Source organism: Mustela nivalis, assembly GCF_964662115.1.
Source record: "Mustela nivalis genome assembly, chromosome: 1".
Classification (NCBI taxonomy): domain Eukaryota; kingdom Metazoa; phylum Chordata; class Mammalia; order Carnivora; family Mustelidae; genus Mustela; species Mustela nivalis.
In genome coordinates, this window is record NC_139020.1 from 49,370,387 (window position 1) to 49,384,971 (window position 14,585).

Sequence of the window (14,585 nt, forward strand, 5' to 3'; positions counted from 1 at the left end):
TTGAAGGAGAAAGATGGTTTCTCAGTTTTCATTGTTCCAAATCCCTGCCTCATGGAAGCAGAAATTTTACTTACTTAAGAGCTTAAATTAAATCAGATAGCCATGTGGGCTCTCAATTGCAGAAAGCAAAGAAAGATAGCTAACAGAAGACCTAGGGTTGTGTGGTGAAAGGAATAGCAATCTAAAATTTTGGAGGGTCAGGTGCACATCTTCCAGGGGTTTATAGAATAAAATCAATAAAAGTAAAATGTGTTAAATAAAAGTTGGAATTTTCATCAGCATGTCACCTCTTTTTTCCATTGGAAACCAAGTCATGTGACCAACCCCATTTGGCTCTGTGGTGCTGAATAATGTTCTAAGCTTTTACTAATATGACCTGTCAGGGGAAGCTTCATCTAGATTCAATTCTGAATATATTTCTTAAATGTCTACATTGCTGGTGAAATAAAATTCCTCGTTCTTTGTCTCATTCAGCTCTTCTAAAGGAGGTCTGGGTTGGGAGTGAGAAAGGGTGGGCTCCATTCCTTGTCTGAATGCTAACCAGCTGGTGGTGACCTTGAGTATGTAGCTCCTTGGGGCCTTGGTTTTCTTGTTGTCAGATGAAAGAGTTGGGATACATAACTTAAGATTTTTTCTATCTTTAAAATTCTATCCACATCTTTAAAAAAGTATTTTAATCCTTATTGATTATTTGATACTCATTAGTGATGATTGACTGTACTCTCACCTTGCAAATACTTGAACTGGGTCCAAGAACTGTATGTCTGTGTCTTAACTATAGAGAAGAAAACATGATTATAAGAAGGGAGGTGGGTGAGGGGATGAGTTATGTAGGTAATGGGGAGTAAGGAGTGCACTTGTGATGAGCATGGGTGCTGTATGGAAATGATGAATGACTAAATTGTATACCTGAAACTAATATTGCACTGTCTGTTAACTAACTGGAATTCATATAAAAACTAAAAAAAAGGAAAAAAAAAGAAATAGATGAGACAAATTAAGTCAGAGCCAGATCCAGTACAGGGAGACTGTTCATTGCCTTAAGAAAGGTCAGGTTCATGGGTATGAGAACAGGGCAATCATATAGGGTCCCCTATTTAGGACTTGATGCAATGTGGTCATCTTGAAATTCTTAATAATGTTATCTTTAAATTTGTATTCTGTAGTCAAAAGGAAGGAACATACACAGAGATCTTGGATCCTCTACTTACATATGATTCTGCCTCCTATCATCGCCTTATTTCCCCTGGCTGGGGGCCAAGTCACCCACTCCCTTGACTCCACCCAGTGACTTCTGTTGCCTTCTGTCCCCAGCATGGCTCAGGCATGGGTGTGGAGCAGACGCCTTGGGTATTTTCATTCCCAAGGGAGCAGAACATTAGATGCAAATAAAAATCACCATGATAGTTTGGGAGACTATAGAAGAACAGATAAAGTTTTCTCCTGCTTTTGAACAAGGGGCTCATATTTTCATTTTGCCCTGAGCCCTGCAAATTGTATGGCTGACCCTCACTCAGGCCTTCCTAAACATTTTCTTTGCAAGGATTAGAAATTAGCAAGAACATCACTTTTTCAATATTCCTTTGTATATTGCATAATAACAAAAGTATATAATGTGTAGGTATAATATATAATATAATGATGTTTATGGTGTTACTGTTATTCCAGATCTTATTTCTTATTTTTGTAGGTTCAGGAACTTGATTTTTTCTTTCTCTCTAAGTACTAGCTTCTGGAGGATTATTTTACATCTACCAAATTATGAGAGGCTCATGAACTAATTTATTTTGCATTGATAAATTGTTAGAAATACTGATATTGGGGTATGAACACATTTTCTTCTCAGGAGAGATGTCTATTTGGGAAATCAGATGATTTTAAGAAAACCCAGACAAAAAGTGTATAGATAATCTTTAGAAATAATACAAAATAATAGATTATTGTGCACCTTTTTTTTTTTTTTTTTTTTTTTTAAACTGTAGGACTATACCTGTTGAGAAGGCTAGAGGCTCAAACCTGCCAATCAGGGCATCCTGTTCTATGGATTATGCTGGAGGCACAACTATACAGTATTAAATTCTCAACTCTTGTTTACCCAGACTTTATCTTTCAGAAAGCATTGGGTATTATGGAATCCAGTCCCATTGGAGGATCTTTAAGAATTGTATTTACCCAATATTTATAATGTCAGTATGTTTGTTTTATTTCTACAATGAGATGCTCAGCTCAAGCAAATAGTACAAATATTATCAGAATTAAGAGCTCAATACCAACTCTACCAAAATGAAAATTATTTGAAGATGTTTTTCAATATCCATGTGGATATGATGCTTAAGAGGTCTAATCTGCAAGTTCTGCAGAGTAAATTTTGAGAGTGACTCATCTTGAAATGGCATTAAGGTGTAGTCCTCCTCAAATTCTCATAGGTATTCACATGATAGAGGTTGAGAATTACTAAAATACACTCTTAAAGTTTCTAGTTAATGTATTTGCAGAACTCTGAGGATTTAACTGTGTTCTTGTTCAGACCTCTGGCAAGAACTGAAACTGCTTTTTTGAGAAAAGTCTTTCTTGGTCCTGCCTGATTCAATTGCTCTGCAGCTGGGCAGGAATACAGATAAATTATTCAATGTTTATAGAAAAAATAAAAATCTCGTCAACTACACAGCTAGTAGCTGTCATAAAGAAATGAGCCCATTAAAAAAAATGTGTCCATTCCAGGCATTTATAAAAACCTCAGTTTTCAAATATATGTTACATATGCTATTCTTTAAGAGGCCACCCAAAATAAACAGCCATTGTTTTCTAAAATTTATAATCTCCCCTCTGTTTTTTCACTGGAAAACTCTGTAATCCAGCTCTTCAAAACATTGTCATTTTAGTAATTGATTCATTTGCTCATCCAACTAGTATTTGGTGATCTCCTACTGGGAGTTCTTTCAGACACTAGCTATAAACACAACAAAGGCTGAACCTGTGGATCACGATAGAGTGGTGTGGATACAGAATGTCAGATAATGACAAGAAGTATAACAAATATAGGAGATGTTAGGCTTATAATAATGTATTTATTAATATTATCCTGAAAACCAACATGAGGCTTCTGGAGCAGACAGATTTATCATTATTTATTTGTAGCAAATAATAATGTCCAGGTTCCCTTGTGCCACAGTTTCTTCCTTCTGGGCAATGCAGTGAAAGCCAGCTGTCACTCAACATATATGGGGTCTGTATTATAGATGAGTACCCCCTGCTCACCTCCCATGAATCTGGACATTTATACAGGAGAGCGGGGCAGCTGTCTTTCCTCCCTTTTTGAGAGACTTTCCTTGGAAATGGGAAGGAACTTAGGTCCTTCTTTTGGAATGGGTCCATGGCCCTGGGTCTCCTCTCTCCTTAAAATGTAAACACATACTTCAAGAGAGATAAAGCTCTCTGAAGTTCTCGTTATTTAGTCAGTCCTAAATTACCTTCTAAGGATTGTGTTTTAGCTTTCGTTCCAAGTTTCAGTAAAATGCTCTCGGAAGGCCCTAACTTTGCAGAAATCGGAGTATTTTTCTCCACAGCTGCAAGAAGGTTATGGGATAGAGTACTTGATGAGTTCCTCTAGATTCACTTGTCAGCTATGACCTCTCTGAGGAGGGGATCTAAGCTTCGATTTGAAGGGCATGAAGGAGCCAACGTTGAAAATCTGCGGAAAGGGAACATCTGGCACAGTGATCTTAAGGTTAGAATGAACTTGGGATGTTTCAATAATGGAAGGAAACCAGTGTGGGTAGAATGTAATGAGGAAAAGGAAAAAGATAAAATCAGAGTAGTTCCTGGTTTCCCAGAATATGGAGGGGATTTGGATTTTATGCTAAGGGTAATGGGAAGCTAAGGAAGGATTTTTAATCAGCAAGGAAGCTACCTCAATAGTCTGGGTTTAAAAAACCCTAGTTGTAGTAATAGATGTAGCAGTTAGCAGTAGATGCAGAGATGAGTGGGTATTATATGATAATTTCTTTATTATTCCCCCATTCAGTAAATGTACTGAGTGCCTACTATGTGCTATGCAGATATGAGCAAGGTTCTGAGGACCTGGGCTTGAAAGCTTGACATGATCTCTGTCTTCCTGAAATTTCGGCTGCAGTGAGGGAGAGGAAAAGATTGTGTTTGGGTTTGTAGGAGATGCTGTGGAAACAGAGGGCAGCAGCTAATGCAGGGTGGCACTGAGGCATGCTAAGGGAGTCTGAGTTAAGGTTGTATTCAGTTGTAGGTCACAAAAATTCAGTTAAAGTGTCTTATTTTATTTATCTTCTCTTTCATGTAAATGGAGTCTGGAGGCAAACAGTACTCCACGGCTGTTACGGTAACTGGAGGCCATTGAGGTCTAGACTTCCCCTGGTTTTCAGCATCCTCATCCTTAATGCATGGCCATTCTCCTCATATTTACAAAAACAGAGATTTCCCTATAGACATCACTTCTCAATTCTAGGAAGAAATAAAGGGAAAGGGTAAAGAGAAAAATATATATTGCAAAGGTTTGCCCATGTTTTCAGGAAGACAGTAACACTATGAAAAGCCCAATACTTAACTGCAGTGTATACAATATATTCTTTGTCTAGAACTACATCTCAAGCCCATCTTCTGATTCGTGGGACTGTGGAAAGCTAAAGTATTTTAAAACAGAAACATTACCCACTAAATTAATTTGTGTTCTATTAGAAAGGGAGATGGAGTGAATAGATATTAAGAAGGCAATTAAAAACAACTGGCACAATGATGATTTCTGTAGAAAGTGAGAACTGAGTCTTGGAAGAAAAGGGGAATTCTCAGGTCATTGAGAGACTTACAGGAAAGAAAAAAAAAATACCTGTCACTTAATGTTTTTTCTCAACTCTTTTTTTTTTTTTAAGAGCAGTGATAATAGTACATAAAAGAATGTGTTCTTCATTTTTTACAAAGTTGCTATAGAAGACACTGTTCATATTTTAGTCAGTGTTCCTTTACAGATTCTTAAACTTCATTCCTCTTTCACTGTTTGATTCTTGTCCTTTGAGTTTTTCATAATAGCTTTATTATGTCTATTCCTCTTACTTACAATATCCCTTAAATCAGTTTAGAAGTAGGTGGAAACCATCTATTGTAGCTATGGCTAAAAATAAACAAATGTAATAATATAGTGAGTTTCAAGAAAAAATGTGTTTGATCTTTGGAAGTTTTCTAAAGTAAATGTCTAGTATACTGGACCTTGTGGCCAGTCCTCATTAAACAACAACAACAAAAAAAAACAGACCCATGTGTATCACTGGCTAGAATATTACCCTTGTAATAAAGGAATTATACAAAATAAAATCAATTTAAAGCCATGCTAAACTATTAAATATATTAATTTTATTCTTTAATCTCAGATTACATGGAGTATTTGTTTCCTGACACTTCTTAATCTGTCTAGCCTATATTTCTTAAAACTTGAGGAAGGCACACCTCCTTTGAAAAGAAGGAAAATTGTTTAGGATGACTATCAGTAAACAACTCTTTAGAATTTTGATGTCTAAAGTAGCAATTATTGAACTGACTCTACTAAAGTTTTTTAGTCCAGCAAAACACTTTCCTGATTTTAAGGTGAGAGTTCAAGTGTGGGTCCAAGTCAATACATTTTCACAAATAACCTTGCATGATCTTGTGGTTTGAATATGGACGTTCAGTAGTCCCATGCCTCAGAGAGGACAGGGGATACTGGATTAGGACCAGAAATCACTACCAAGATGGTATCAGGCATGGTTTGCATAAACCTGAAAACATTGATTGGACTTTGCATAAATTATTCTTGGGAACTTATTTTATCTGTTTAAACTCATTTTCTAGATGACTGATTATATTTATAAAAACAATAGTTGTAATGTTTTCTCTCCTGTTTAATTTTGAATTTGATAATTTGGAGAGTTCTCCATTCAGTGTGAGCTCTGGTTCCTTTTTCCTCTTGATTATATATTGATTTGATGGAATGTGAGTATATGGAAACTTTGTTGCAATGTGGCTTTTGGCATTTATAGACCAGACATTGATGGGTGTGTTACCACCCTAAGGACATTTTACTTTTTATATTCAGATAATGAGTAACTATTTGCTTAGGGTCGAGTTGAGTATTAGTATTGGGCAAATACATGCATTCATTTAATTTTGTCTCTCTTTTACTATATATACTATTATTGTAATTACAGTATGTTTTGTCTCACATTTTGCATTTAAATTTGAAATTTAAAGCATCACAGAAAAGTTGTTTTCAAAAACTGAAGAGATGCTCAAAAATGTGTATATGTTTCTAAGGGGCCTGGGTGGCTTCAGTTGGTTAAGTGTCTGCCTTCAGCTCAGGTCATGATCCCAGGTCCTGGAATAGAGCCCCACATTGGGCTTCTTGCTCAGTGGGAAGCCTGCTTCTCCCTCTCCTAGACCTCATGCTTGTGCTCTTTCTGTCTCTCTCTCTCTCAAATAAATAAATAAAATCTTTAAAAAAATTTATCTGTGCTATTAATGCAACAGATTGCTAGCTACTCTAGTACTTCATACACACACACACACACACACACACACACACACACACACACACACATATACCCAAACAAAAATCATTACATCATTCACTCAGTTTCTAAAGCCTGCTAGGCTCCTGATGGTATAAATGAAGTAACCTTTCAGCAACCTAACACTGGACTGCAGAAATGATGAAATCAGGAAGCCACTTAGAGTTTAATCCCCTCTCTATTAAGAATTCTTTTTGGAGAAACACAGGAGTTGCTGTTTGGCACCTACAAGTGCATAGGAAACCTGTTGAGTGGAAACTGGCCCAAGTACCAAGTCCTGAATGGATTCCTTGTTTGTGAAAGGCTTACTACACATACCTGTGTTCAGAAAGAGGGTAAAGGAGATGGGAAGAGAGATCAGATAAGAATACTGATATATTTCTCTTATATTTAAAAATGTAATACTATTCACCTTCCAAAGTATTTATTGGGCAAAATGGAAAAAAAATTGGCCTAATAATTGGTTATATAAAGGTTAAGAAATGTTTCAAAAATAATTTTTAAAGGATACCAGATCCTTAGAAAGAATTGTGTCTGTTTGCAAAATACTTTTTTGGTGTCCTTAATATACCCATCTATGTTCATTGTGGGGAAGAAATACACAGACTTTCAAATAACACAAAGTAGTTGGGACAGTTTATTTTACATAAGCAGAGTATTTAACTGTGGGATGAAAGGATGGGAACTGGAGGCAAATCAGATTCTATTTCACCAAACCTGAGCATATGTAAAAGAAATCCTTTGCCCAGCAGAATTAGCCAATGGTCTATATTCCCTTGGAGTACACGGGCTTAATTCCATGCTGATTTAGGATTATTCATTCAAGTGTTTTGGTTTCTTCTGAAACTTTAATAAGGTAGATCAGAATAAACCATGTCATTCATTTTGTTTAATATGATTCAGAGAGTTATTAAGGTAGCTTTTATACTTGGAAAAACAGTTAACACTCCAACATACATAGTTACTATGACTGGAGTAGACCGTTTCCTTAGAAAGTCAGCTAACTTATACATTGATCTGACTTCACAATCTAAACTTGCTGAAAAAAATATTATTCTATCCTCTGTGTTTGAGATAAAGGTGGACAGGCAGTGAATGCGTGGGACAGAATCAGAACTCCAAAAGACTCATTCAGTCAGGAATGATGAGTTGATTCTGAGAAGATAAACTTTATTGTGAATAAATAATTTTTTTTCACTTTGGGTGCAAATAAAAACCGAAAAAAAAATCTGTAAAGTTGTTAGGTTGGGGAGATGGGATTTAGCAGGAAAGATGGAACATTAGCTTGCTGTATTAGTCAGGGTTCTACCAAGGAACAGGACCAATAGCAAACCACTCTCTCCCTCTGCCTCTCCCTCTCCTCTGTATTTATCATCTCTACCATCTCATCTCTTTCTTTGTCATCTCTATCTCTATATGTACTCTCATGATTATATTTAATGTTGACTATGTGGAGAGGAATCAAATGCTTTTTTAAAAAAATGGTGATGGAGAAAATTTGATTAATATTACACCATTCATGAAGAAATTTCAGAGAGTGAATATTTTACATATGCATTGCATTTTCACCTATAACATATATTTCTGTAGGTCAAAGCTATAGATTTGAAAAACTAGATAACATTTTGTTCTTCATCTCTATTCTCTGTTTTGTTAGGATAATGCTACTGAATACCTTCCTGAATGTGTCAAAGAGTAATGTGTCAAAGAGTGATGTTATGACCTGTCTCCTTTAATGTGACTATAGTAAAACTAGTATCAAGATGGTAATTTGGACTTACTGTTTTCCTCTTCAAGATGTGGTACTTTATTATATTATAAAAATACATAAACTGTGAGTTTGGGCTTCGTGGTTAGTTAGCATAATGAATATATAAATGGGTGCATGGAATTCACTCTGTGACTCAAGAAAATGTCACTAACTCGGCAGTATTGCCTAAAAAGGAAAAGATCTTAGCAGGAAACTATCTCATTTTTTTTTCTAATAAGAAAATACCATTGACTTTTTACTTTAGTCATGGTGGCAAATTGGTAGCTCAAAGTTGTAATCCAGTCCAAATATGGAAAAATTGTTTACAAATGGGAGGCAGCATATAAAAATCAAGTAGTTACAAATAAAATCCTTGATCTGTTCTTTTCTTGAAAATTTTGAATTTCCCACATTATTGAGTATTTATTCCTGGATGGCAACCACCTGAAAAAGTGTTAACCATTGTCCTTAGGCAAGACTTGTGCCTTCCAGTTGGTTCTTTCCTGCCACAAACTCAATGTACCCTATGCCCATTCACCAGGGGGCTTACATTGCTTATTTAAGTTACTTTTGAGCCTTTGTAGTCTTTTAAGTTTGTTTCCTCTTTTATAAAAGAGGTGGTACCCAACTTGACCAAAATGTCCAAGATGAATTACCATCCTGAAATGTGTACTGAAGCTACTGTGGTATTCTATGTTTCTGGCTTAGAAATTTCTTAGAAGTTTTGGTTTTAAAAGGATTGGGCCTGCCTTATTATGACAATAGAGATATGATTAGAACAATTTTTCCTACCATTATCCAGTTTGTGGCTTTCAATGAAGATTTGCTGGAAATACAAACCACAATTTCAGTGCTTTTATTGGCAAATAGGGCTGTATCGGTGAACTGATACAGTAATTGCACTTTTATAGCCTCAGCAGTCCAAGTTACAATTATTTTAAATTTAATGCTTTTGACTAGGTGTTTCCAGAAATGAGAGTGCTTAAGTAATCCAAGAAACAAGGAAATGCCTTCTAAATGTAGGGATGATTTAAAAGCTTTCTTAAAGGTATTCAATATCAGATACCTAGTAAAGCTAGTTCCTGGAATTGATCATCTGTAAATAAATAACTAGCAAGAAATTATAGTACTTTAAATACTGTAATCACCGTGAAATCCTCATTGAAATTATCTAGAATATATCAGTAAATCTTTCTGTAAGGGGAGTCTCTAGAAATACCTGAAAACAAAAACAAAAACAAAACAAAACAGAGGTTTTAAGTATCGTATGATATAAGAGCAATGATCTATCAGTGTTTCCACTGATGGTCTTAAAGTAATAAATTTAACATTCCTTTAATAACCTTTCCCCTTTTATGGTGCAACAATGCCTACAATACAATAAAACTTTAGCCTTATTGCTGCTTGCTAACTTATCAACTAACAATTTATCCTGATCAAGAAGTAAGGGTAATTTATTCCGGTTTTAGACTCTTGAGATTAGAAATATTTGGTTAAATTACTTGTTGAGCTGGGAAATCGATTGCACTTATGTATAAATCTTGTGTGGGCCCTCTTTCAAGTGGGGCTAAATCTGCTTTTATAAATTGTCTACAATACTATGTGGACTGAAATCTCATTAGGACATAGAGCCAATTTATTTGTTTATAGAGTACATGGGCTACAACTGATTTTGTAAGGACCTGAAGAACATAGCTCTCTTACAACTCAGCTCTGCAGTAAGAAGCCTGTTGGGGTGCATCTGTGAGATGCCCATGTGACGGCAGGAAAAGAAAATTGACTGGGGAGAATCTAGGACACCAAAAACTATTTTCTGGCTGTTAGATTAATTGGTTATATCAAACTAAAAAAAATTACCAGTATATATTTTATGAGTTCCTTTATCTAACTGAGTTTGGGTCCATTTTATTTTATTTTATTTCTTATTTATTTTATTTTTTTTATTATGTTCAGTTAGCCAACATATAGTACATCATTAGTTTTTGTTGTAGTGTTCAACAGTTCATTAGTTGAGTAAAACACCCAGTGCTCACCACAACACGTGCCCTCCTTAATACCCATTTTAGAACAAACAGGAATTTGGAGCACCTGGATAGCTCAGTCAGTTAAGCGTCTGCCTTCACCTTGGTCTCACATCATGATCCCAGGGTCCTGAGATGGAGCGCCATGTAGGGCTGTCTGCTCGGGTTGGGGGAGCATGATGCTCCCCCTGCTTGTGTGCTCTTGCTTGCGTGCTCTCTCCACTCTCTCTTTGTCAAATAAAATAAAATAAAATAAAATAAAATAAAAATAGTAATTCTGAAAGTGAGGCTAAATATTCACATGGTACAAACTTGATCAAGCATAGAGGTTAAGAGGTACAAAGTTCTTATGTTCATTTTATGATATAGTTCTTTAGTGTAAAGCTTAAACTTTGCTTTAATAGAAAATTAGAGTAAAACTGGTCTTCTTTATTTAATTTTTCCTTTAATTTTGAAAGAAACATATTTCCCCACTTACAAGCTATAAGAGTAATACACATTTTCTGTAATCCTGTACTGCTCTTTTTTATTCATTCATTTATTCAAAACATGTCATTGAACACTATATGCATATTAGGCATTCTCCTGGTGCTAGGCAAGCATCAGGGAACAGGAGAACTCACAGGAGGGATTACATTCAGGTGAGTGTCTGGAGGGAGAAGACCCAGAAGTAAGTAAATTATTTAGTACACTAGAAAGTGGTAAGTGCTTTACAACTGGATGAGACTGAATCATCCGGGGAAGCAAATGTACATATAGAGGCGAAGAGGGCAAAGACTGAGCCCTGGGGGCAGTTCCATCCCTGAGAGAGAACTTTGTGAGAAGCCTGGAAATTAACCTTTGCCCTTGTTCCTTACACAGGGGGCTGGTGATTGTCAATTTCACCTTTCTAGGTCTGACTCTAATAACAAAAAGACAAAGACTTGTCTTTGTGTTTCACAGTGGAAAGATCCTTAGGTTGAATGACAGAAATTATGTAACTCTCCTGTTAGCAAGATCCTAATGTACTGACTTACTTTCACTATGTTTTAGTATAGCTCCATGCACAATGAGGGCTTTTCACTTTCATTTTCTAGCTGGAGCTATTCAGACACAGAGTTCAGTTATATGATTTTTTTTTAAAGATTTTATTTATTTATTTGACAGACAGAGATCACAAGTAGGCAGAGAGGCAGGCAGAGAGAGGAAGGGAAGCAGGCTCCCCACTGAACAGAGAGCCCAATGCAGGCTCTATCCAGGACCCTGGGATCATGACCTAAGCCGAAGGCAGAGGCTTTAACCCACTGAGCCACCCAGGCACCCCTAGTTATATGATTTTTAAAGGAAGTTGGGAGTGAGCCATGTAGTGTGAGGAAAACTGTTACTGGCCAGGTGTCTTTGAGGTCTAAATTCAGCCTGCTTTAGGAACTGAAGGGCATTCATAGGTGGCCTTTCCTCTGATTACAAAACATTTAGTAAACCCCCCCCCTTTTTTTTTTTGAACAGAATAACTACTCAGATTTCCACTTCTGGTGCTATCAAATACCAATGAATATTTTATATAGCTAAAATTATTCCTTGATACAAGCATATGCTTCAGGTACAACTAATCAAATATTCAGCCAAGTGATATAGCTTGTAAGACAAGAAATCCCATAATAAAGGGCTCGGAGTTTTCAGAAAACTGATAAAATTTTCTCTTAGAAGTTAGTGGAATGGATGACATTACTGTTCACTACATTTTTAATGGCAAAATAATAACAAATAATGTCAGTTACTTTATCTCAACTATTTCATCTTTTCTTTGCTGAAAGCCTATAATGGAATTACAGTCTTTTTAGCTAACCAACTTTTAGAGAATGTGGGTAGTGGTTTCAATATTTATGAAATGCTCATTTTTCTCATAGGATAGAGGCTACTGATTTTTTTCTGTAAGTGACAGAATTTATAAATTGATGCTTGAACCTGTTGAATTTTCATTTTAACTTTCAAAATGGTAAAGAACATGACAGACATGTATTCAAAGTAAAACCTGAAACATTGCTAGAAAACACCTAGCTCAAAAGCTTCATTATAGAATGAAACAGCCTCTGGAGGATGAAGAAAAGCTGCAGTTCCTGTCAACATAATTAGGAAGACCTACAAGGGATTTCCTGGAATCATTTTCTTATGTTTTTAATAAGAGTTCTTAACCAAAAAATAATATAGGAAAGTTCTATTAGTGGTATTCAAAAAAGTGGTAGATTCGTGTATCTCATATTTACTCATAGTAGAATGGTGTTTTAAGTTTATGGAGCTGACACTTCTCTGAAAAACCTGGATCTGTTCGGTCTATAAAGTACCAACTCTCTCTCAACACTAAACAAGACATAGGAGGCTATGTGAATTGCCTCCAGTTATTATTTTTTTAGTAGTTACATTAGCTTTAAGTTCACTTGCCATTTAGAGAGAGAATTTGGTTCAGGGAATGGACTAGAAATCTTCAAAGGCTGAACTCTTAGATTTTAATCTCAGTTCACAGTAGCCATAGGCAACTTGCCTCCGTAAGAAGCAATTGAGAATGTAAATGTTGTTAAAGTATCTTGAACCAATTGAATACAATAAAATTTTATCAAGCTATATGCTAGGGTATTACTGATAATGTGCTTTTTCCGGACAGGCATTATTATTAAACAGCTGGTGGAGTACTATAAATCTACACAATGGGCTTCGATCTGCCATCTGGTCATTCCTAAGCACAGGTGTGCATAAGGTAAAGCTTTACTTTGGTCAAAATATCCTGAAACGTTTTCCGTGGCACCTGAATCTCAGCTTCCCACTTTCCTTCCCAATGAGAAATCATAATGGTTGCTGGAGTGGAAGGCTTAGATGACGTCCTGCTGGGTCCAAGGTCTCCAAGGGCTGATGGGGCATGTTGTTTGGAGATCCCCAAATAAAAGCAGAGATTATGAAGTGGATTCAGTGTCTAACTCCTTTACAATTGGGTCCTGTTGGGTTTTTTTGCATTGACAGCCTCTTAGTCATTATGATTCCAATCAAACCATTTTTCACAATGATATTCCATATCCCATTTTCATCACTACCTGAAATGTAGTATTGAAAGGGCCAGGCATCTTTCACAAGCATAACAGGACATTGATAACTGTGCAGACTGACTCCCAATCCAATCTCAGGCCTTGTTTCTTACTTTATATTCTTTTTTTTTTCTGGACCTGCAGGCTTTCCCTCATCAGGCTGACGATGGCTCGCTTCACACATACCACTCAAGACTTCTGTGCAGTATAAAATAGAAGATCAAAAGCAGGTAGGAGAAAAAGAACAAGGGAATGAAATGAAAACTGAAAGAGATGTAGCTGGAAAGAAACAAAGGTCTATAAAAGACGAGCTCAAGTTTCATGTTGGTGATGATTAGTCTTGCAAAATCTTCTGAGACCGAGGAAGCATTTGCTTGTTGAAAATCCAGGGTTTCCCCACCCCCCTCTATTTTTTTTTTTTTTAAAGGGCTTTTCATAATGAGCAACTCTTCTCTCATTTGAAGGGTTGACTCTTTTCTGAAAAAGTTTGGTAAGGCCAGGCATTTGAACACTGAGTCACATGCACCAGAACCAGGCACATGGAGGACAGCTGACTCCACAGAACCAGGGACTTGGGTAAGTGCCCAGCACCAAAGCCACCTAAAGTGACAGCAAATGCTAACTTTTTAGTAAGCATGGAAAACTCATTTAAATTTAATACTTTTTTTTATGTCATAAGACAATCTCCAGTAAAATTCTGGTGGTGTGATTCCAGCGATGGGTAAGGGTTGGGCTGGGGAATCTCTTAATATCACAAAAAGAAATGAAAAACATCTTTCCATATTTGAGTGCAGAAAGGTAGAGAGAAAATTTTATTTTGTGAACTAGAGTCTCATCCCAAAGATTTGGGTTGGATTTGGAAAAAGGACTTACTCTTTTGATAGCTTCTTCAATTTTGAAGTTAGAGCCTGAGGTCAAAATTTATACATGATTTCTTACACCTTTGTATTTGAGCCTGGAGTTCCAAACACAATGCACTTCCAATCGGCTATGGCCCACGGGTTTTCTATTAATGAAATACCTTACCTCATTTCTTACCAGAAAATCTGCTTGAATATGGGGGCCACCATCTCTACTTACAAAGATGATATGATAATTGAAAATAATTATGGTTTTATTTTCTTTTAAATGGAAATAATTTTAATAATGAGTCTAGTGTTGTTAGAATTGCCATGGACTCTCACGTAACCTGGGA

General features: G+C 36.2%; 1 protein-coding gene across 10 annotated transcripts in view; it reads left to right on the top strand.

Annotated features, from left to right (window-relative positions):
- The window catches only part of ZPLD1 (zona pellucida like domain containing 1), a 392,412-nt gene that overhangs the window by 310,920 nt on the left and 66,907 nt on the right, over nt 1-14,585 (top strand). For 6 of the 10 annotated variants that reach the window (XM_082696335.1, XM_082696338.1, XM_082696331.1 and 3 more), the window contains 3 exons: nt 12,976-13,068; nt 13,535-13,620; nt 13,855-13,966. The gene's annotated coding sequence lies outside the window, so the exon portion shown is untranslated. The remainder of the gene's footprint in view (nt 1-12,975; nt 13,069-13,534; nt 13,621-13,854; nt 13,967-14,585) is intronic. The other 4 variants (XM_082696332.1, XM_082696341.1, XM_082696340.1 and 1 more) reach the window with 2 other exon arrangements.